General features: G+C 47.5%; 1 protein-coding gene across 1 annotated transcript in view; it reads right to left on the bottom strand.

The window, feature by feature from the left end:
- LOC140396568 (cyclin-dependent kinase inhibitor 1-like) overlaps positions 1-23,608 on the bottom strand; it is a 161,374-nt gene that overhangs the window by 53,846 nt on the left and 83,920 nt on the right. The window contains exon 2 of the mRNA XM_072485338.1: positions 19,200-19,353. The gene's annotated coding sequence lies outside the window, so the exon portion shown is untranslated. The remainder of the gene's footprint in view (positions 1-19,199; positions 19,354-23,608) is intronic.

Genomic DNA, 23,608 nt, shown 5'->3' with positions numbered 1-23,608 from the left:
CACCTTTGAGATTACCTTAAAGATCTGCCTCCAATACCCCTCCAATTTTGGACAGGGCTAAAACATATGAATGTGATTAGTGCCCCCCCCCACCCCCCCACACCGTTCACAAACATCCTCCAGCCCCTCAAAAGGTCTCATCCTCGCCCTTGTGAGGTGTGCCCTATACACCACCTTCAATTGTATCAGCCCCAACCTTGCACACAAAGTTGACGCATTCGCCCTCTGGAGCACCTCACACCATGACCTCACCCCAATATCCTCCCCCAACTCTTCCTCCCACTTTGCCTTAATTCTCTCTAGTGATAATTTGCCGATACTACTCCCACTACACACTCCCTACTTAAACTGAAATACCACACCTGAAAAGCAACCACAATATGCTCACTCCTCACTGACTGTAAGTTCACTAAGCCAATCCAATAGATAGACTTTTATCCCAGACGAGCCGCCAATTTGTTATGGGTCAGGGTTTACAGAACCCCAAAGGGTATCATGGAGTTCACCTAACCCACAACTTTTAATACATTGTGGTATGGGGAGCACACGGCCCACTCTACAGGTGTGGTACAGCAGAAAGCGAAAAGTATTTTTTAAGCAAAACAATGTTTATTCTATGAACTCAAGTTGACCTTTTTAAAACATACAGTGAACATCTTAGCAACCATTAATTCAAATACAACACCCAAATAATACAACACTAAGCAATCCTTACTTTTCTTTTAACAACCATAAGACATTTAAAAAAACCTTTTAACAGAAGCACATCAGGTTTAAATTCGCTACTGAGAACAGTTATCACTCTGAATTCACCAAATGATCGAGAGATAGTCTTTACATGGCAGAGAGAACAACATTACACTTTCTCGGCTCACTGCAGCTCCAACACTGAAACAAAAGCTCCAACACTGTGTAGCCTAGTGTCTGATTGGCTGAAGCTGCCCCCACCATAATTGCTGAGAGACAGTTATCTGTCAGTCACCTGAAGCCTGCTTAGTGGCACAAGGGTGTACATTGTACTCTTCTGTTTGAAGCTTAAGTATTGCGAGTCACCCTGGTTAGCTGAGTTCTGTATAAAAGACAAACAGAAAGCGCACACAGTAAGCTTTGCGCAGGTGAAGGAGACACAGCCTGAGTGAGTGAGACACATCCAGAATGGGAATTGGAACTTGGTAGTTTGGTGCAGTGAGGTAACTCGGTGCAGAGTGGGAGAAGGTGCTTTTCCCCTACCATTTTGTTCTCTTTCTTCTGGCCTGTAACTGTTAAGCTGCAGGGAGAGAACCAGAGAGCATCCTGGGAAGGTAAGTGATTTTTATTCCCTTTTCAAATTGTGTGTGTGTGGGGGGGGGGGGGGGGGGGGGGGGAGACGGACTGTAACTGACATCACAGTAAAGCTGTGACCTGATTGGCTGGTTGGGAATCTGTTAAATTTGAAAAAAAATAATATTACCAAAAAAAATCTAATTTATTAACTAGATAGTGGAGTAACTAAATCTGAGGGTAGAGATCGGTATTTATCATTTAATTTTACAGTAAAAATCATCTAGCGTCAGGGCCAAATAGTTAATTGTAACTCAATCTAACAATAATTCAAGTGTTTATTTTAAATTAATTAATAAGTGCTTAAATGTCACTCAGCAGGGTGGCAGTGCTCCAACTGTGAGATGTGGCAGATCTGTGACGCTTCCAGCGTTCCGGTCGACTACATCTGCAGCAAGTGTAACCAATGGCAGCTCCTCATGGGCGGCGCGGTTCGGTTGGAGCAGCAATTGGATGCACTTAGGAGCATGCAGGTGGCGGAAAGCGTCATAGATAGGAGTTATAGAGATGTGGTCACACCCAAGGTGCAGGCAGAGAGATGAGTGACCACCAGAAGGGGCAGGCAATCAGTGTAGGAATCCCCTGTGGTTGTCCTCCTCTCAAGCAGGCATGCCACTTTGGATACTGTCGAGGGAATAGCTATCAGGGGAAAACAGCAGCCAGAGCAGTGGCACCACGGCTGGCTCTGATGTTCAGCAGGGAGGGTCAAATCGCAGAAGAGCAATAGTCATTGGGGACTCTATAGTTAGGGGCACAGATAGGCACTGCTGTGGAGGTGAAAGAGACTCCAGGATGGTATGTTGCCTCCCTGGTGCCAGGGTCCAGGATGTCTCTGAACGGGGAGCAGGCATCCTGAAAGGGGAGGGCAAACAGGCAGAGGTCGTTGTACATATTGGTACTAACGACATAGGCAGGAAGTGGGATGAGGTCCTGCAGCAGGAGCTCAGGGAGCTAGGCAGAAAGTTAAAAGACAGGACCTCTAGGGTTGTAATCTCGGGATTACTCCCTGTGCCACATGCCAGTGAGGCTAGAAATAGGAAGATAGAGCAGCTAAACATGTGACTAAACAGCTGGTGTCGGAGGGAGGGTTTCCGTTATCTGGAACACTGCGAGCTCTTCCGGGGCAGGTGTGACCTGTATAAGAAGGACAGTTTGCATCTAAACTGGAGAGGCATAAATATCCTGGCCGCGAGGTTTGCTAGTGTCACACGGGAGGGTTTAAACTAGTATGGCAGGGGGGGTGGGTACCGGAGCAATAGGTCAGAAGGTGAAAACATTGAGAGAGAACTAAGGAATAGGGCCAGTTTGGCTCTGAGGAAGAGCAGACAGGGAGATGTTGCTGAAAACAGCGGGACTGCTGGCCTGAAGTGCATATGTTTTAATGCAAGAAGTATAACAGGTAAGGCAGATAAACTTAGAGCTTGGATTAGTACTTGGAACTATGATGTTGTTGCCATTACAGAGACCTAGTTGAGGGAAGGACAGGATTGGCAGCTAAACGTTCCAGGATTTAGATGTTTCAGGCAGGATAGAGGGGGATGTAAAAGGGGTGGTGGAGTTGGACTACTGGTTAGAACAAAGAGAACAAAGAAAAAGAAAAATTACAGCACAGGAACAGGCCCTTCGGCCCTCCCAGCCTGCGCCGATCCAAATCCTCTATCTAAAACTGTCGCCTATTTTCTAAGGATCTGTTTCCCTCTGCTCCCTGCCCATTCATATATCTGTCTAGATACATCTTGAATGATGCTATCGTGCCCGCCTCTACCACCTCCGCCGGCAATGCGTTCCAGGCACCACCACCCTCTGCGTAAAGAACTTTCCATGCATATCTCCCTTAAACTTTCCCCCTCTCACCTTGAACTCGTGACCCCTAGTAATTGAGTCCCCCACTCTGGGAAAAAGCTTCTTGCTATCTACCCTGTCTATACCTCTCATGATTTTGTAGGCCTCAATGAGGTCCCCCGTCAACCTCCGTCTTTCTAATGAAAATAATCCTAATCTACTCAACCTCTCTTCATAGCTAGCGCCCTCCATACCAGGCACATCTTGGTGAACCTCCTCTGCACCTTCTCCAAAGCATCCACATCCTTTTGGTAATGTGGCGACCAGAACTGTACGCAGTATTCCAAATGTGGCTGAACCAAAGTCTTATACAACTGTAACATGACCTGCCAACTCTTGTACTCAATATCCCTTCCGATGAAGGAAAGCATGCCGTATGCCTTCTTGACCACTCTATCGACCTGCGCAGCCACCTTCAGGGTACAATGGACCTGAACACCCAGATCTCTCTGTCCATCAATTTTCCCCAGGGCTTTTTCATTTACCGTATAATTCGCCCTTGAATTGGATCTTCCAAAATGCATCACCTCGCATTTGCCCAGATTGAACTCCATCTGCCATTTCTCCGCCCAACTCTCCAATCTATCTATATTCTGCTGTATTCTCTGACAGTCCCCTTCACTATCTGCAACTCCACCAATCTTAGTGTCATCTGCAAACTTGCTAATCAGACCACCTATACCTTCCTCCAGATCATTTATGTATATCACAAGCAACAGTGGTCCGAGCACGGATCCCTGTGGAACACCACTGGTTACAGTTCTCCATTTTGAGAAACTCCCTTCCATTACTACTCTCTGTCTCCTGTTGCCCAGCCATTAGGGAGAATATCACAGCTGTACTGCAGGAAGACACCTCAGAGGGCAGCGAGGAAGGAGTCAGGAGGGCTGAAAGGGGTCACGAAAAGTCATTGGCAACTAGGGTTGAGGAAAATCCCAAGGCTTTTTACATGAACATAAAAAGCAAGAGGGTAGCCAGGGAAAGGGTTGGCCACTGAAGGTCAGGGGAGGGAATCTATGTGTGGATCCAAAGGAAATGGGCGAGGTACTAAATCAATATTCACCAAAGAGAAGGAATTGGTAGATGTTGAGTCTGGAGAAGGGTGTGTTGATAGCCTGGGTCACATTGAGATCCAAAAAGATGAGGTGTTGGGCGTCTTGAAAAATATTAAGGTAGATAAGAGCCCAGGGCCTGATGGGATCTACCCCAGAATACTGAAGGAGGCTAGAGAGTAATTGCTGAGGCCATGCCAGAAATCTTTGGATCCTCACTGTCTTCAGGTGATGTTCGGAGGACTGGAAAATAGCCAATGTTGTTCCTTTGTTCAAGAAGGGTAGCAAGGATAATCCAGGAAACTACAGGCCGGTGAGCCTTACGTCAGTGGTAGGGAAATTACTGGAAAGAATTCTTCGAGAATAGATAGAGGGGGATGTAAAAGGGGAGGCGGAGTTGCGCTACTGGTTCGGGAGAATATCACAGCTGTACTGCGGGAGGACACCTCAGAGGGCAGTGAGGCTATATGGGTAGAGATCAGGAATAAGAAGGGTGCAGTCACAATGTTGGGGGTTTACCACAGGCCTCCCAACAGCCAGTGGGAGATAGAGGAGCAGATAGGTAGACAGATTTTGGAAAAGAGTAAAAACAACAGGGTTGTGGTGATGGGAGACTTCAACTTCCCCAATATTGACTGGGACTCACTTAGTGCCAGGGGCTTAGACGGGGCGGAGTTTGTAAGGAGCATCCAGGAGGGCTTCTTAAAACAATATGTAGACAGTCCAACTAGGGAAGGGGCGGTACTGGACCTGGTATTGGGGAATGAGCCCGGCCAGGTGGTAGATGTTTCAGTAGGGGAGCATTTCGGTAACAGTGACCACAATTCAGTAAGTTTTAAAGTACTGGTGGACAAGGATAAGAGTGGTCCTAGGAAGAATGTGCTAAATTGGGGGAAGGCTAATGATAACAATATTAGGCGGGAACTGAAGAACATAGATTGGGGGTGGATGTTTGAGGGCAAATCAACATCTGACATGTGGGAGGCTTTCAAGTGTCAGTTGAAAGGAATTCAGGACCGGCATGTTCCTGTGAGGAAGAAGGATAAATACGGCAATTTTCGGGAACCTTGGATAACGAGAGATATTGTAGGCCTCGTCAAAAAGAAAAAGGAGGCATTTGTCAGGGCTAAAAGGCTGGAAACAGACGAAGCCTGCGTGGAATATAAGGAAAGTAGAAGGAACTTAAGCAAGGAGTCAGGAGGGCTAGAAGGGGTCACGAAAAGTCATTGGCAAATAGGGTTAAGGAAAATCCCAAGGCTTTTTACACGTACATAAAAAGCAAGAGGGTAGCCAGGGAAAGGGTTGGCCCACTGAAGGATAGGCAAGGGAATCTATGTGTGGAGCCAGAGGAAATGGGCGAGGTACTAAATGAATACTTTGCATCAGTATTCACCAAAGAGAAGAAATTGGTAAATGTTGAGTCTGGAGAAGGGTGTGTAGATAGCCTGGGTCACATTGAGATCCAAAAAGATGAGGTGTTGGGTGTCTTAAAAAATATTAAGGTAGATAAGTCCCCAGGGCCTGATGGGATCTACCCCAGAATACTGAAGGAGGCTGGAGAGGAAATTGCTGAGGCCTTGACAGAAATCTTTGGATCCTCACTGTCTTCAGGGGATGTCCCGGAGGACTGGAGAATAGCCAATGTTGTTCCTCTGTTTAAGAAGGGTAGCAAGGATAATCCCGGGAACTACAGGCCGGTGAGCCTTACTTCAGTGGTAGGGAAATTACTGGAGAGAATTCTTCGAGATAGGATCTACTCCCATTTGGAAGCAAATGGACGTATTAGTGAGAGGCAGCACGGTTTTGTGAAGGGAAGGTCGTGTCTCACTAACTTGATAGAGTTTTTCGAGGAGGTCACTAAGATGATTGATGCAGGTAGGGCAGTGGATGTTGTCTATATGGACTTCAGTAAGGCCTTTGACAAGGTCCCTCATGGTCAACTAGTACAAAAGGTGAAGTCACACGGGATCAGGGGTGAGCTGGCAAGGTGGATACAGAACTGGCTAGGCCATAGAAGGCAGAGAGTAGCAATGGAGGGATGCTTTTCTAATTGGAGGGCTGTGACCAGTGGTGTTCCACAGGGATCAGTGCTGGGACCTTTGCTCTTTGTAGTATATATAAATGATTTGGAGGAAAATGTAACTGGTCTGATTAGTAAGTTTGCAGACGACACAAAGGTTGGTGGCATTGCGGATAGCGATGAGGACTGTCAGAGGATACAGCAGGATTTAGATCGTTTGGAGACTTGGGCGGAGAGATGGCAGATGGAGTTTAATCCGGACAAATGTGAGGTAATGCATTTTGGAAGGTCTAATGCAGGTAGGGAATATACAGTGAATGGTAGAACCCTCAAGAGTATTGAAAGTCAAAGAGATCTAGGAGTACAGGTCCATAGGTCATTGAAAGGGGCAACACAGGTGGGGAACGTAGTCAAGAAGGCATACGGCATGCTTGCCTTCATTGGCGGGGGCATTGAGTATAAGAATTGGCAAGTCATGTTGCAGCTGTATAGAATCTTAGTTAGGCCACACTTGGAGTATAGTGTTCAATTCTGGTCACCACACTACCAGAAGGATGTGGAGGCTTTAGAGAGGGTGCAGAAGAGATTTACCAGAATGTTGCCTGGTATGGAGGGCATTAGCTATGAGGAGCAGTTGAATAAACTCGGTTTGTTCTCACTGGAACGAAGGAGGTTGAGGGGAGACCTGATAGAGGTCTACAAAACTATGAGGGGCATAGACAGAGTGGATAGTCAGAGGCTTTTCCCCAGGGTAGAGGGTTCAATTACTAGGGGGCATAGTTTTAAGGTGAGAGGGGCAAGGTTTAGAGTAGATGTACGAGGCAAGTTTTTTACGCAGAGGGTAGTGGGTACCTGGAACTCGCTACCGGAGGAGGTGGTGGAAGCAGGGACGATAGTGACATTTAAGGGGCATCTTGACAAATACATGAATAGGATGGGAATAGAGGGATACGGACCCAGGAAGTGTAGAAGATTGTAGCTTAGTCGGGCAGCATGGTCGGCACGGGCTTGGAGGGCCGAAGGGCCTGTTCCTGTGCTGTACATTTTTTTGTTCTTTTGTTGTTCTTTGAGACAGGATCCACTCCCATTTGGAAGCAAATGGACGTATTAGCGAGAGGCAGCACTGTTTTGTGAAGGGGAGGTCGTGTCTCACTAACTTGATAGAATTTTTCAAGGAGGTCACAAAGATGGATGTTATCTATATGGACTTCAGTAAGGCCTTTGACAAGGTCCCTCATGGCAGACTGGTAAAAAAGGTGAAGTCACACGGGATCATGGGTGAGCTGGCAAGGTGGATACAGAACTGGCTTGGTCATGGAAGGCAGAGAGTAGCAATGGAAGGGTGCTTTTCTGATTGGAGGGCTGTGACTAGTGGTGTTCCGCAGGGATCAGTGCTGGACCTTTGTTGTTTGTAGTATATATAAATGATTTGGAGGAAAATGTAACTGGTCTGATTAGTAAGTTTGCAGACGACACAAAGGTTGGTGGAATTGCGGATAGCGATGAGGACTGTCAGAGGATACAGCAGGATTTAGATCATTTGGAGACTTTGGCGGAGAGATGGCAGATGGAGTTTAATCCAGACAAATGTGAGGTAATGCATCTTGGAAGGTCTAATGCAGGTAGGGAATATACAGTGAATGGTAGAACCCTCAAGAGTATTGACAGTCAGAGAGATTTAGGTGTACATGTCCACAGGTCATTGAAAGGGGCAACACAGGTGGAGAAGGTAGTCAAGAAGGCATACGGCATGCTTGCCTTCATTGGCCGGGGCATTGAGTATAAGAATTGGCAAGTCATGTTGCAGCTGTGTAGAACCTTAGTTAGGCCACACTTGGAGTATAGTGTTCAATTCTGGTCGCCACACTACCAGAAGGATGTGGAGGCTTTAGAGAGGGTGCAGAAGAGATTTACCAGAATGTTGCCTGGTATGGAGGGCATTAGCGACTTCCGGTTGCGGCTATGCAGAGCTAAGTCGCATGTTCGGCAGCTCCCGCTTGGAACGGACTTTTGGGCTCTTTACAGGGCCCCCAACAGAATTTGTTCGACATTTCCCGGTGTGGGAAGAAGACTGCAACATTCCCCCGACAGTGTCCCCCAGGAATGGTATGTCTCTTGGTTACCAGACCCGGCAGAAACAGTAAAAGATTTGGCTGGAGCTGCAGGAAAGACAAAAGCCTCTTCCAGCATGCAGGCGGGGGAAGGGCAAGCTTAAAGCTGCAAGGTGACTTGAGGGTCTCTATTAAAGGTGAATTCTAGCAGCAGAGGGGACAACTGTGAAAAGATTTCACCAGGGCCACTGAAGAAGCGGGGATGAGGCTTCCGGTGGCGGCCATGGAGGAGTAGGTCGTGCATTCGGCAGCTCCCATCTGGAACGGACTCTCAGACCTTTTTCAGGAGTTTCCACAGACGTTTTGGGGCAGATTGGTGAAGCGAACACTGCCAAAAGGATTCCCTCTCGAGACTTCCGGTTGCGGCTATGCGGAGCTAAGTCGCACATTCGGCGGCTCCCGCAAAAACGGACTTTTGGGCTCTTTTCAGGGCCCCCAACGGCACTTTTTCGACGTTTCCCGGTGTGGGAAGGAGTTAATAACAGCTCCCCATCAGTATATGGCTTTAACTAGGAGCGGGGCGACAAGAAAGGTGGTGGTGGAACAGAAGAAGGGAGGGAAGAAGGACAAAATGGCGGCGGGCGGAGACCAGGCAGCGTGGAGGCAGTGGGCGGAGGAGCAACAGGAGGGTATCCAGCGCTGCCTCAGAGAGATTAAAAAGGACCTGCTAGAGCCGATGAAGGCTTCTATTGATAAGCTGCTGGAGACACAGACGGCCCAGCGGGTGGCGATCCGAGAGGCTCGACAAAAGACCTCTGACAATGAGGACGAGATCTCAGTCCTGGCGGTAAAGGTGGAGGCGCACGAGGCGCTCCACAAGAAATGGCAGGAGCGGTTCGAGGAGATGGAGAATCGGTCGAGGCGGAAGAATGTGCGGATTCTGGGCTTCCCGGAGGGGCTGGAGGGGCCGGACGTGGGGGCCTACGTGGTCACCATGTTAAACTCGCTGATGGGAGCGGGGTCCTTCCAGGGGTCCCTGGAGCTGGAAGGGGCCCATCGAGTGCTGGCGAGGAGGCCCAAGGCTAACCAGCCTCCGCGGGCGGTGCTGGTGCGGTTCCATCAGTTCGTCGATCAGGAGTGTGTGCTCAGGTGGGCCAAGAAGGAGAGGAGCAGCAGGTGGGAGAACGCGGAGGTTTGAATATATCAGGACTGGAGTGCGGAGGTGGCGAAGAGGAGGGCCGGGTACAATCGAGCGAAGGCGTTGCTGCACAGGAAGGGGTGAAGTTTGGCATGTTGCAGCCGGCGCGACTGTGGGTCACCTACAAGGACCGGCACCATTATTTTAAGTCTCCGGAGGAGGCGTGGGCCTTTGTTCAGGCCGAGAAGCTGGACACAGACTGAGGGTCGGGATGGGCGATTGGGGACTGCGGTGGATATGTTATGCCTATTTTTGGTTCGGGGGGAGCGGGGGGTGCCTTTGCATTGTTTTGGGTTTCTTTTACTCTGTGTTTTTCTCTTTCGGGTTGTGGAGGGTGGATGGGATGGGTTGGGCACTGTTTTGGTTGGTGGCGGGGCCTGGTAGATGGCTAGAGTGTTGAGTGGATTTATGGACTAAATGGGAGGGGTGGACCCTTGGAGATTTGCAAGGCCTGGGGCTAGGGAATTTTCATTCTTCTCAGATGTCCATAAGGTTTATTCTCGAATCGACTTTTTCATTTTGAGTAGGGCGCTGATAGCGAGAGTAGAGAATATTGAGTATTCGGCAATAGCCATTTCGGACCCGCATTGGGTGGACTTGGAGATGGGGGAGGAGAGGGACCAGCGCCCGCTGTGGCGCTTGGAGGTGGGGCTGTTGGCAGACAAGGAGGTGAGTGAGCGGGTCCGAGGAAGTACAGAGAGGTACTTGGAGACCAACGACAATGGGGTAGTCCGAGTGGGGATGGTATGGGAGGCACTGAAGGCGGTGGTGAGGGGAGAGCTGATCTCCATTAGGGCCCACAAGGAGCGGAGGGAGCGGAGGGAGAGGCTGGTGGGGGAGATGGTGAGGGTAGACAGGAGGTATGCGGAAGTGCCTGAGGAAGGATTGTTGAGGAAGAGGCGCAGCCTCCAGGCCGAATTCGACCTGGTGACCACCAGGAAGGCGGAGGTGCAGTGGAGGAAGGCCCAGGGGGCGGTCTACGAGTATGGGGAAAAGGCAAGTCGGATGCTGGCGCATCAGCTTCGGAAGCGGGACGCAGCTAGGGAGATCGGCGGAGATAAGGACAGGGGAGGGAGCATGGTGCGGAGTGGGGTTGGCATCAACGGGGTCTTCAGGGACTTCTACGAGGAATTGTACCGATCCGAGCCCCCACGGGAGGAGGGAGGGATGGGCCGTTTCCTGGACCAATTGAGGTTTCCAAAGGTGGAAGAGGGACTGGTGGCGGGACTGGGGGCCCCGATTGGGCTGGAGGAGCTGATCAAAGGGATAGGAAGCATGCAGGCGGGGAAGGCACCGGGGCCGGACGGTTTCCCGGTCGAATTCTATAAAATATATATGGACCTATTGGGCCCGCTGTTAGTTAGGACCTTCAGTGAGGCAAAGGAGGGGGGGCTTTGCCCCCTACGATGTCCCGGGCACTGATCTCCTTGATCCTGAAGCGGGACAAGGATCCCCTGCAGTGTGGGTCTTACAGACCGATTTCCTTGCTAAATGTAGATGCCAAGGTGCTGGCGAAGGTCTTAGCCTTGAGGATTGAGGATTGTGTGCTGCAGATAATCCATGAAGACCAGACGGGGTTTGTGAAGGGGAGACAGTTGAACGCGAATGTGCGGAGGCTTTTGAACGTTATCATGATGCCGGCGAGGGAGGCGGAGATAATGGTGGCGATGGACGCTGAGAAAGCCTTCGATAGGGTAGAGTGGGGGAGGTGCTGAAGAGGTTCGGGTTTGGGGAGGGGTTTGTCAGGTGGGTTAGGCTGTTGTATGAGGTCCCGATGGCGAGTGTGGCCACAAATAGGAGGAGGTCCGAGTACTTTCAGTTGCACCGAGGGACGAGACAGAGGTGTCCCCTGTCCCCCCTGCTCTTCGCACTGGCGATTGAACCTCTGGCTATGGCACTGAGAGAGTCGCGGAACTGGAGGGGGTTGGTGCGGGGTGAGGAGGAGCATAGGGTGTCGCTTTATGTGGACGACCTGTTGCTGTATGTGGCGGACCTGGTGGGAGGAATGCCAGAGGTAATGAGGATCCTTAGGGAATTCGGGGACTTTTCGGGGTACAAGCTCAATATGGGGAAGAGCGAGCTGTTCGTAGTTCAGGAGAGGGGGATTGGCGAGCTCCCACTAAAAAGGGCGGAGAGGAGCTTCAGATATTTGGGGGTCCAGGTGGCCAGGAGCTGGGGGGGGGCCCTGCATAAGCTTAACTTTACAAGGCTGGTGGAGCAAATGGAGGAGGAGTTCAAGAGGTGGGACGCGTTGCCACTGTCCTTGGCGGGTAGGGTGCAGTCAATCAAAATGACGGTGCTCCCAAGGTTTTTGTTCCTGTTCCAGTGCCTCCCCGGGTTTATCCCGAAGGCTTTTTTCAGGCGGGTTAACAGGAGTATAACGGGGTTTGTGGGGGCGCGAGGGACTCCAAGGGTGAGAAGGGTGTTCCTGGAGCGGAGTAGAGATCGGGGGGGGGGGGTGCGGGCAGGCGCTGCCCAACCTCTGTGGGTACTACTGGGCCGCCAATGTGGCGATGGTGCGCAAGTGGGTGATGGAGGGGGCTGCATGGAAGAGGCTGGAGACGGCGTCCTGTGTGGGTACGAGTCTGGGGGCGCTGGCAATGGCGCCACTGCCGCTCCCTCCAAGGAGGTATACCACGAGCCCGGTAGTGGCGGCTGCCCTCAAAATTTGGGGGCAGTGGGGGCGGCATAGGGGGGAAGTTGGGGCCTCGGCGTGGACCCCATTACGGGGGAACCACCGGTTCGCCCCAGGAAGAACAGGTGGAGGGTTTTCGGGGTGGCACAGGGCAGGGATACGAAAGTTGGGGGACCTGTTTGTGGACGGGAAGTTCGCGAGCTTGGGTGAGCTGGAGGAGAAGTACGGGCTCCCCCCGGGGAACACCTTCAGGTACTTACAGGTAAGGGCGTTTGCCAGACGGCAGGTGGTGGAATTCCCGCTGCTACTGCCACACACAGTACAGGACACGGTGCTCTCGGGGGGGTGGGTGGGAGTGGGGAAGATCTCGGAAACTTACCAGGTGATGCAGGAGGAGGAGGAGGCCTCAGTGGCGGAGTTGAAAGGTAAATGGGAGGAGGAGTGGGAGAGGAGATCGAAGAGGGGACGTGGGCAGATGCCCTAGGGAGGGTGAACTCTTCCTCTTAGCTGGCGAGGCTCAGCCTCATACAGTTTAAGGTGCTGCACAGGGCACACATGACCGGGACAAGGATGAGCCGGTTCTTTGGGGGTGAGGACAGGTGTGTTAGGTGCTCAGGGAGCCCAGCAAATCACACCCATATGCTCTGGGCATGCCCAGCGCTGGAGGAATTTTGGAAGGGCGTAGCGAGGACGGTGTCGAGGGTGGTAGGATCCAGGGTCAAACCGGACTGGGGGCTCGCAATATTTGGAGTGGCAGAGGAGCCGGGAGTGCAGGAGGCGAAAGAGGCCGGAATTCTGGCCTTTGCGTCCCTGCTAGCCCGGCGAAGGATTCTCCTTCAGTGGAAGGATGCGAGGCCCCCAAGCGTGGAATCCTGGATCAGCGATATGGCGGGGTTCATTAAATTGGAGAGGGTGAAATTCGCCTTGAGAGGGTCGGTACAAGGGTTCTTTAGGCGGTGGCAACCGTTCTTAGACTTCCTGGCAGAACGATAGACATTGGTCAATGGCAGCAGCAACTCGCGGGGGGGGGGGGGTTACTTTACTTTATTTTTGTTTTTGTTATTTACACTGGAGGGTCTGAGGGGGTGTATACGCCTGTTGTGTTAAGTCGGGGTGTTAATGTTAATTTATTATTTATGTACAGGGGGGCGGGGGGAGGGGTTTGGGGGTTGCTTTTTTAGATTGTGTTTTGTACTTAACCCTGTTGGGTTCTTTTTGCGTTCTCATTCTGTTATTGATATTTTATGAAAACCTTTAATTAAAAAATTTTTTTTTTTTTTAAATGGAGGGTATTAGCTATGAGGAGGGGTTGAATAAACTCGGTTTGTTCTCACTGGATCGACGGAGGTTGAGGGGCGACCTGATCGAGGTCTACAAAATTATGAGGGGCATAGACAGAGTGGATAGTCAGAGGCTTTTTCGCAGGGTAGAGGGGTCAATTACTAGGGGCATTGTTGCCTTTCTTTTCTTAGACTCTTTTCTCTGTCCTTTCTGTGGCTCTGTTCCAATTATGGCAAACAGTGAGTTTGCCCTCCTTTCTATGTTATCTATGTCCTGATGCTTAGAGTCGCCAGGTGTCGAATGATACCACCACAAGGTTCAATCGGCTGTCGATCAAAGAGCCAAACACCAGTTAGTTAGTTCAAGGTCAAGGGTACTTTATTTACACACAATTAGTCATGCAACATAAATACTACTAGTTAACTACACCTATCGGCTAAGACAACCTGTACTTAACTTCGGGCACCCGGCTTAGGCCAGAGAACAGTGGCCGCTGTTCGATTCTGGATCTATCGAGTCTGGAGAAGTAACTGCTGCTCAGCTGGGCTCATCCGTCTGGTAGCGAGCGTTGAACTGGACTTGCTTCTGGTGTTGCTGCGATTGGCGATGGTCGTTGCCGGGGCGCCAGGTCCAAGAGAGCGCAAACATATGGCAAACTCTTCTTCTTATACTCGGGGGGGGTCTTCACACTCTTTTGGACGGTCATCTGGTTGGCCCTGCTAATTGGGTGATCTCTGATCACTCCGTTTGATTCCTAACCAATAAGTGGGCGGGGATCTGGATGGCTGGGCGTGCCCCAAGCGGTCACTGACCCCGTTGTTTGCGTTTCCCTTGAACAGGGAGTGGCGCCGCAATGTCTGGGACTGTACCTGTTGCTCGAGTACCAGTCCTTTATTTTGGTGAAGGTGGGCTATCAAATGCTAATCAACCCCATTAAGATGCTAATTTGACGGAGTTTCGATACCGTCTGGACTTCTTGCTCACAAATATGCATTTCAGGCTCTGAGCCTGTCTGAGTCTTGGCTTGTCCATTTTACCCGCCAGGCTTTGCAAGTTTCTCTGTACCTAGTTGGAAGTGGCCATCCCAGATGGCTACAGCATAGGTTTATGGTGCGAGGGGCAAGGTTTAAAGGAGATGTACGAGGCAAGTTTTTTTACACAGAGGGTAGTGGGTGCCTGGAACTCGCTGCCGGAGGAGGTGGTGGAAGCAGGGACAATAGTGACATTTAAGGGGCATCTTGACAAATACATGAATAGAATGGGAATAGAGGGATACGGACCCAGGAAGTGTAGAAGATTTTAGTTTAGACGGGCAGCATGGTCGGCACAGGCTTGGAGGGCCGAAGTGCCTGTTCCTGTGCTGTACTTTTCTTTGTTCTTTGTTCTTTGAAACCAAAAAAACAGACACACCCAAGCTTTTCTCAAAGTGAAAATGTTTCTGGATTTTAGCTTGAGTTTTCCTTATTCACAAATGATCTCCCACTGGTACCTCATGTGCAACTCACAACACCTCCTTTCTATACCCTACCGGCAATACTACTTGATGAACTTCTGCCCACTTTTCATCCGCCTGCACATGTAAAGGTCTCCATTTTCTCATCAAGAGATCATTTTTACGGTAATAACACTCTGGTACACACGCAGATTCCTCTTCTGTGTATGCTTCCTGATACATCCATTTTATTTGTACATCTTTCTGTTGTAACTCCACCAATTTTCCTAAACTAAAAATATCCACCTCATCCTCCACCTGTTCTTGTTCTTTTCCAACCATCTGATCAAAAATCGTTTCTGATAATTGCACTTCACCTTTATCTTCACTCTCTGATTTCTCCTCTTGTCTTAACCTGTGACTTTGCGACCTTGTTACTAAACAATCCGGAAAAATCCCAGGATATTCGTCCTTCAACACTTCAGTTGTCTGATTTCCCACTGGCTTATTAACCACAGTAGGCATCACTCCCACCTGCGATCCAGCTATATCAGTACCCAAGATAAACTGTATTCCTGGACAAGATAGTTTCTCTATTACTCTTACTACCACTTCACCACTCTTCACTGGACTTTCCAACCTTACCTTATATAATGGAACACCAGTCTTCTCACCCTGAATTCCACATACTACCACCTTTTCTGGCAACATTCTTCCCAAACCACATAACTCCTCATCTCTTGCCATCAAATATTGACTATCTCCTGTATCTCTTAAAATTGTGACTTTTTTACCTGCTCCTCTTGATACACATGAGTAAACTTTACCCACACAAGTAGATTATTTAAGGAGATCTGGCACCTTCTTATCAATCACCTCTTGATCAGGGTGTCCAATCTTTTGCACCTCCTTCAATTCACTTGGGCTTTCCTTTACCACTTTAACAACCCCCACTGTCTATCATGTTTTACCACATCAGCCTTCCCAATGCTTTTCTTCAACTACCAACACTGTGATTTTACATGGCCTAGTTTATTACAGTGAAAACATTTGAAACTTTTCATGTCTCTTCCACCCTCCTGGATTTCCTTTTCAATCTGAGGTACACTCTCGTTATTATCTCCCATCAGATCTCCTTTACCTTTACCACTTGAAAATTTCTCTTTTCCCCAGTTTCAATCCCTCACAGGCTGAAACTGATGTCGTTAGCTGCATTCAGCCAGTTAGAAACTGATGTTGTCAGATTACATTTAGCTACCTTCTCAAATGAAATGAAAAAGGCTTCTACCTCCTTCTCATCAAACCTTGGCAATGCTTGGACATATTTAAAGAGATCCCTACCAAGCCTTTGACTATGATGCTCTTTCTCCCTATCCTCATCACTATTATCCAACTGTACGTTTCCCTTTACGTCTGCCAATTTTAACCTGACTGTCATGTTTCATGGCCATTTTCTGAAGTTCAAACTCTCTCTCTTTTTCCCTTTCCCTGATCTGTATCTTCCTTTCTCTCTCTTTTTGTTCTGCTAGGGCTATTCTTTCATTTTCTCTTATTGCTTATTCAAGCTGCTTTAATTCTTTTTCATGTTCAAGTTGCTTAATCTGCAACTGGATCTTTGCCATTTCCAATGAGTCAGACTGTATCTCAGGCAACATTAAATGGCCACCGCCATAATTACCTCATTTTTTGCATTTGTTAGGTAATGTTAACTGCAATGTTTATGCCAAATCTAACAGTCTGTTTTTAGTCACTGTCCATAAGGTACTGCGTGTGACCGTCTCCACCCCCAAAAACTTCAGAGCCTCTGAAAGAGCCATTGTCCACAACACACTCCCTACTTAAACTGAAATACCACACCTGAAAAGCAACCACAATATGCTCACCCCTGTCTTTAAGTTCACTAAACCAATCCAATAGATGGACTTTTATCCCGGACGAGCCCTCAATTTGTTATGGTCCAGGGTTTAGAGAACCCCAAAGGGTATCATGGAGTTCACCTGACCCACAACTTTAAATACATTGTGGCATGGGGAGTACACGGCCCACTCTACAGGTGTGGTACAGCAGAAAGCGAGAAGTATTTTTTAAGCAAAACAATGTTTATTCTATGAACTCAAGTTAACCTTTTTAAAACATACAGTGAACATCTTAGCAAACATCAATTTAAATACAACCCCCAAAGAATACAACACTAAATAATTCTTACTTTCCTCTTAACATCTATAAGACATAAATAAAAAACATTTTAACAGAAGCACATCAGGTTTAAATTCACTACTGAGAACAGTTATCACTCTGAATTCACCAAATGATCAAGAAATAGTCTTTACATGGCAGAGAGAACAACATTACACCTTCTCTGGCTGACTGCAGCTCCAACACTGAAACGAAACCACAAAAACACAGACACACCCAAGCTTTTCTCAAAGTGAAACTAAAAAGCAGTGCCAGAGCTCAGCTCCACCCACACTCTGACATCACTGCAGTAATAAACACCCATTTCTTAAAGGTACACCCACTACAGTTACTCTATAAAAACACCCATTACTTAAAGACACTCTCACATGACAGTATCTAGATATTTCTGGCACTTGATTTTATCAAGACTTCAAAATTGATTGTAATATCTCCAGTTTCCAAGAAACAATATCTTGGGAGATCCAATATTATCTTAAAATAATAGATAATGTATGAGAATATGTTTGAGGTTGCATGCAACACATCTTCAGGATTCAGACGACAATTATAAACTGTTTGGGTTTTACTCTTTTGTGTTATAAATTTATCCAAGTTTCTCTTATTAGGAGCACAGGAACTAGGGGCAGATGTGGGCAATCCAGCCGCTCGAGCCTGCTCCGCCACTCAATCAGATCCTGGCTGATCTCTTGCTGGTCTCAAAGCCACCTCCCTACCCGTTCTCCATATCCCTTTAACCCGTTTTAAATCAGAATTGTATCCATATCCTTCTTGAAATCATTTAATGACTCAGACTTTATACTTTTATGAAAGCAGTAATCTGGGCATGATTATAACAGTCGCAGTAAAAGTTTGGATAATGTTGTAAGCTGTGGGAATGGCACTTGACCAATTTTAAAATTTGATCAGAAATCATGATGTGAGGTTGCTGCGCTGACATCAATACATCAAAGGTCTGTTGAGTTGATCAGTTTAACGTGGTTTTTGAGTTTATGAATCAATAAAACAAATTGCACTGAAAGGTGAATACTTTGTTGCACACATCATTTTGATAATGATTCAGAAGTCTTTATCTTCTCCAAACCAAAAAATGCGACGAAAGATGGTTTACATTTGCAGGCAGATTTTTATGAAGACAGTGCCCTTTTATCATGTCATTGATTGTTCTGGCACAGATTGAATCTGAGTGCAAAAATAATCATTGGTGCGTTAAACACTGAGCTCATTATTGCCATTTAGTCTCATAACTCTGAGCTAATCCATAAGTAAAAATTAACTATTATTTTAAAATACTACTTCTTAACAATGTCTAAATGTTGAACTGCAAATGAAATGGTATTTCAGAATGAGTTTAAATTTAGAATTCGAGTGGAGCAGCATTGGCTAAAATCTTCATGCAGGGCTGGGTGGGCATAGCTCAAACTCCAAAAATCAACGTTCTGGGTAGCAGCCAATCACAGCTTTAATGCCGATTCCACAGTGATCTAATTGATTGGTAGATACAACTTGTCTTAATTGCTGCTACTGACATTTATCTGCGGAGGTCATTGACTAATTGTCATGCACACAGACCTTTTATGACAAAGTCTCAACATTAACTAGCAGTGGAATTACGTGGAAAATACAGACTCAGTGTGACATGTCTTTGTCACTGTACTGTCTGATATTCTCCCCACGTAGAAAACACACGTACACACATGCATGACATGAATTCATAATCTGTTACATTACGACTCACTGTCCTGTCGCTTGATTTGCATCCTTCCCAGTTTCATCAGCCAAGTAATTAGCTAGAACAAGAGAATGAGGGAAAGCACACTGTAAAATATCTGTGTCTTAACCTTCAGAAATTCATTATTTCTTGGCAAACATCACTCTGAATTTAATATTCTCCTCCAGCAGGTTGGAAGCAAGCTGCTGCTTTTTTGTTTGGGTGGATTGGTCGAAGAATACTAAATTTTGTGGGCTTCGAATTGTAGCCACTTATTCCTTTTGGCTGCATATTGTACACCTATCCTTGGATGCAGGAAAGAACCATAATGATTTAGACCTGGATAGAAAGCTGTGGTGCTCTTAATCTAACTTGGAAGTCTCTGGCACTTTTCTAAACTCATTGATGCTGAACAACTGTTGCTGTGTCTCTGTCTCCTCCAGAAAACCCGTAAACTTTACCTTGTCAAATCGGATCAAGTTGATAGATTGTGATGAGTGTTTCACTTTTCTTATACATTTTCCAGTGGGGTTTTCAAGATGTGGTTGATTATCTCCTTGGTTTCTGACCCGTTTAAAGTGATGAAATTCTTCAGAAAATAGGATTTCTGTATTCCTGCAGAAAATTGAATAGGAACTTTATGCTTTTTCATATTAGAAAGCATTGAGATGAGATATATTTAACTGATGGCTGTGATGCCTGCTATTACTGTGCCTCACTAATGCTTTGCAGAGCATAGGGATTTAAATATATTGAGGGAGGTGTAGTTGTATTGTCACTGGACGAGTAAACCAGAGACCCAGCCTAATGCTCTAGGGACCCAGGGTCAAATCCTGCCACTGCAGATGGTGAAATTTGAATTCAATAAATATCTGGTGTTGCTCTTTTTAGCCTTAGTTTTATTAGCTCTGATTATGTCACCTTTGCTCACGAGTCGCCAGGTATCTTTCTGATACCGCCACGTGGTTCAAGCTTGAGTTATGATTAACAAGTCAACACACCGCTTAGTAAGATTGAAATCAACGGTCATTTATTATGTACAACAATAAATGCTTAAACAATAATCCTACTGTCTATATCGAAGCCTACCACTACTGGCCAATACTTAACTTTAGGAAGGGCCCACCAGGTCAGGGAAACGAATAGCTTATCGAATCGGATCTGGCCCGCGGGATTCAAAAGGCTGATACGGGTCGATGGCTAGGAGTCTCTATCGGGTAGCGATCGCTGGAGTCAAACTTACGGTTTCTTGTCGATGTTTCTTGCGAAGGTCGCGAGCAGGAGAAGAAGGGAGAGAGAGAGATCTGAACTTGGCCCCTCACTTTATACGGCCCAGGGGCTTCCCGCCTCTCGGGGCAGCCCTTGACCCTGAGTCCCAAGTGATTGGACTTGTTCCCAATCACTGGGTTCGATATGCTCCAATAATGGGGCGATTCCTCGATCGGGGGGTGGTCGTTCACCTGTCTTTGTTTCGGCCACTGCAGGCGCCGAGAGGTCTGGCCCGGCATTCAATCGCTAATATGTTGCAATTGTTCCCGGGGATAGCCGATTAAACTGCAGATGTCTGGGTTGATGGGCTGCTAATGGTCGCAGGGCCGAATACGCTGTTCTGTCTGCAGCTGTCCGTTTGTGTCCTGTTGGCTGCTTTTCCCATCAGCCTTTTCGGTTAGCCGTTTTAAATCGGGTTTTGGCCAAATTAATAGGGAATCAGCCATTTTAGGCGGCTACACTGGAATTAAAAGTCTAACAGTGACCATGAAACCATTGTCGGTTGTCGGTAAAAACCCATCTAAAACCCATCTGGTTCACGAATGTCGTTGAAGAAAGGAAATCAGCCGTCCTTACCCGATCTGACCTACATGTCACTCCAGATCCACACAACGTGGTCGATTCTTAACTGCCTATTCAAGGGACAGTTAGGGATGGGCATAAATGTTGGCCCAGCCTGCGTCCCATCAACAAATTTTAAAAAAGTGTACCCCATACTGGTCAAATATTTCACTTTTATATGAACAAGTGAAATGGAGGTACAGGAATAACCAGCAGATCCATCAAACCTGCCGCATTTGATGGCCAGGCCATTATTGCTCAACACCTGTTTCTCAGGGCTATTGGCCAAGTGCTGGCAAATGCGATTTGATAGGCAGGTCCGGTGTTTTTCATGCCTTGTGCAGACTCGATGGGCCGAAGGGCCTGTTCTGTGATATTGGTGCCATACCAGGTAGTGTTGTTCTTGCCCGCTGGACTCGTTCTGGGATCTATTGATTTGGAGTTGGCTCCATCAGCTGGGTCAGGCATCATTTTGACCGGCAAATTGCCACTTCGTTTCCCTCGGGGTTCAGACATTCAAACTCCCGCCAGAAGCCTCCCCAGGGGTGTGGCCGACCTGGTTTTGGCTGGAGCCTGGCTATCACCCCAGGGTGCAGAATGCCAAGATTATTCGCTGAAAGCGGTTCACGGCTTTGTGGACTGGAGCTTGGCCAGGCAGTGTGCTGTTGGGGGCCACAGCGACCATATTCCATGGATGGCAGAGCCCTGTAACCAGCTGGTGCCGGAGCCAGTCTGGGGAGTGAGGGGTGGGAGATTTCACAACTTTCCCGGGCACCTACAAGGTCAGCGATCCAATACTGCAGACTGGATGGTGGATTATTTGGCCCTGTTTCAGACAAGGAAAGGCTGCATTTAATAAGCAGTAGGATATATGTGTAATCAAAATATTAAAGAAGGGCAGGTGTGGAGTTGTAAAGTCGAAACAAACATCATAAATTCCAAACAGGGGGTCAATTATAAGCGTCATAAATGCCGTTTGCGGCAATTGGAACATCTGACGGTGGAGGAATACAGTGACTACTAGAAATACAAAGCATTCGCCTCAAAACCCACAGCAAATGCGTTGCTCGCATGTAAATGGGGCTCTACATGGACACCACAGGAAAGGTAAAGGCAGCTGAGAACAAGATTTAGGTTCCGAGGTACAAGAGAAAGATTGGAGCGAAATATAGAGATGGTTTTAATAGAGATGTAGATTGGAACTCTGCATATTTCTAAAATGGACCATTGCGAGAATGTGATTTAAATTTTAAAAAGTAAATCAGTATTGTTGGCAAAACAACGAGGTGCATGTTTGGCCACAATGGGTTGTATGAAAACAAAGGAGCAATGTTGTCTGGTTCTGGTGGGGAAATCACAGATTTTAAATGCCTAATGCCTGATTCAGCAAACGGTGAGATATTGTGTAGCGAAAGAAGACAACATTAGATGGGATTGAATTCCACCGGCGAGAGGACATTTAGGATTTATACAGATTATTGAACTTCACCCTGCAGAGATTGTTACCTGTCTGACATTGGGAAACTTCCACTTCACTACTAAACTCAGCGCTGCTTTAATCAAGATCTTGGGACTGACATCCTGATGACTTCGATGTCTGCTTTTACTGAGCGAAACTAATTAGAGCATAGGGATTGAAAGATATTGATGAGTGCAACCCATACTTGTCAAGTATTTCACTTTAAAAAAAAATAAAAAATTTAGAGTACCCAATTCATTTTTTCCAATTAAGGGGCAACTTAGCGTGGCTAATCCACCTACCCTGCACATCTTTGGGTTGTGGGGGCGAAACCCACGCAAACACGGGGAGAATGTGCAAACTCCACACGGACAGTGACCCAGAGCCGGGATCGAACCTGGGACCTCGACGCCGTGAAGTAGCAGTGCTAACCACTGCGCCACCGTGCTGCCCAAATATTTCACTTTTATATGAACAAATGAAATTGAGGAACAGGAATCACCAACTGATCCATCAAACCTGCCTCATATCATGATGGCCAGGCCATTATTGCTAAACAGGTTTTTCTCTTCCAACCTGCATCACCCCCAGCTGCCAGTTCCCACCAATACCCAAGGTATTGGGGCAGCACGGTAGCACAGTGGTTAGCACTGTTGCTTCACAGCTCCAAGGTCCCGGGTTCGGTTCCCGCTTGGGCCACTGTCTGAACGGAGTCTGCACGTTCTCCCCGTGTCTGCGTGGGATTCCTCCAGGTGCTCCGGTTTCCTCCCACACGTCCCGAAAGAGGTGCTGTTGGGTGAATTGGACACTCTGAATTCTCCCTCTGTGTACTCGAACAGGCGCCAGAATGTGGCGATGAGGGGCTTTTCACAGTAACTTTATTGCAGTGTTAATGTAAGCCTACTTGTGACAATAAAGATTATTATATTATACCCCTCTGCCCCAGCCCACAGCCTCCCTGTCCCTTCAACCCCATCCTGCACCCATATAATCTCCAGGCGGAGGCAAAACAGGAATTAACTAGGGCCAATAAGGGAAAACAATACGGTGTAAAATATCTCCCTGACCCCCTCAGGTGCAGAGATCATATGGATCAAGTATTCCCAACAAGGACACTGATCTTTGCCCCAATGATAAGATGATCTAGCAACCTCTTGAAGACATGCAAAGAGTCAGTATCCTCACCATGAGGTGACAATGCGTTCCAGAGGCACATCATTCTCTGGGAAAAGAAGAACCACTTAATATCCAGAATATTTCTATGACATATCAGTACTACATTTAAACACATGTTCCCTAGTCCTTCCCAACATGCTAAACTAAACTAATCTAACAATAGGTTTGCTATCCAACCTTTTATTTCTAGATTTTTATTCAATCACCTTTAAATTTACTCTACTCTAAAGTAAATAGACCAAGATCCCTGAGCCTATCTGAATAGCTGTTGTTCCTTAAGCCAAGCATCATTCTAGCAGCATCCTCATGACCTTTTTCAAGACCACTCTAACCCCATCTCGGGTGGTTAATGTCCAATTAAGTACCACTTTCTGCTGAGCTGGTATTAGCCCAGCAGCAGATAGG

The sequence above is a fragment of the Scyliorhinus torazame genome, chromosome 19, assembly GCF_047496885.1.
Source record: "Scyliorhinus torazame isolate Kashiwa2021f chromosome 19, sScyTor2.1, whole genome shotgun sequence".
Classification (NCBI taxonomy): domain Eukaryota; kingdom Metazoa; phylum Chordata; class Chondrichthyes; order Carcharhiniformes; family Scyliorhinidae; genus Scyliorhinus; species Scyliorhinus torazame.
The sequence above is the reverse complement of the archived record's forward strand: the minus strand, read 5'-3'. Positions and strand labels throughout refer to the sequence as shown.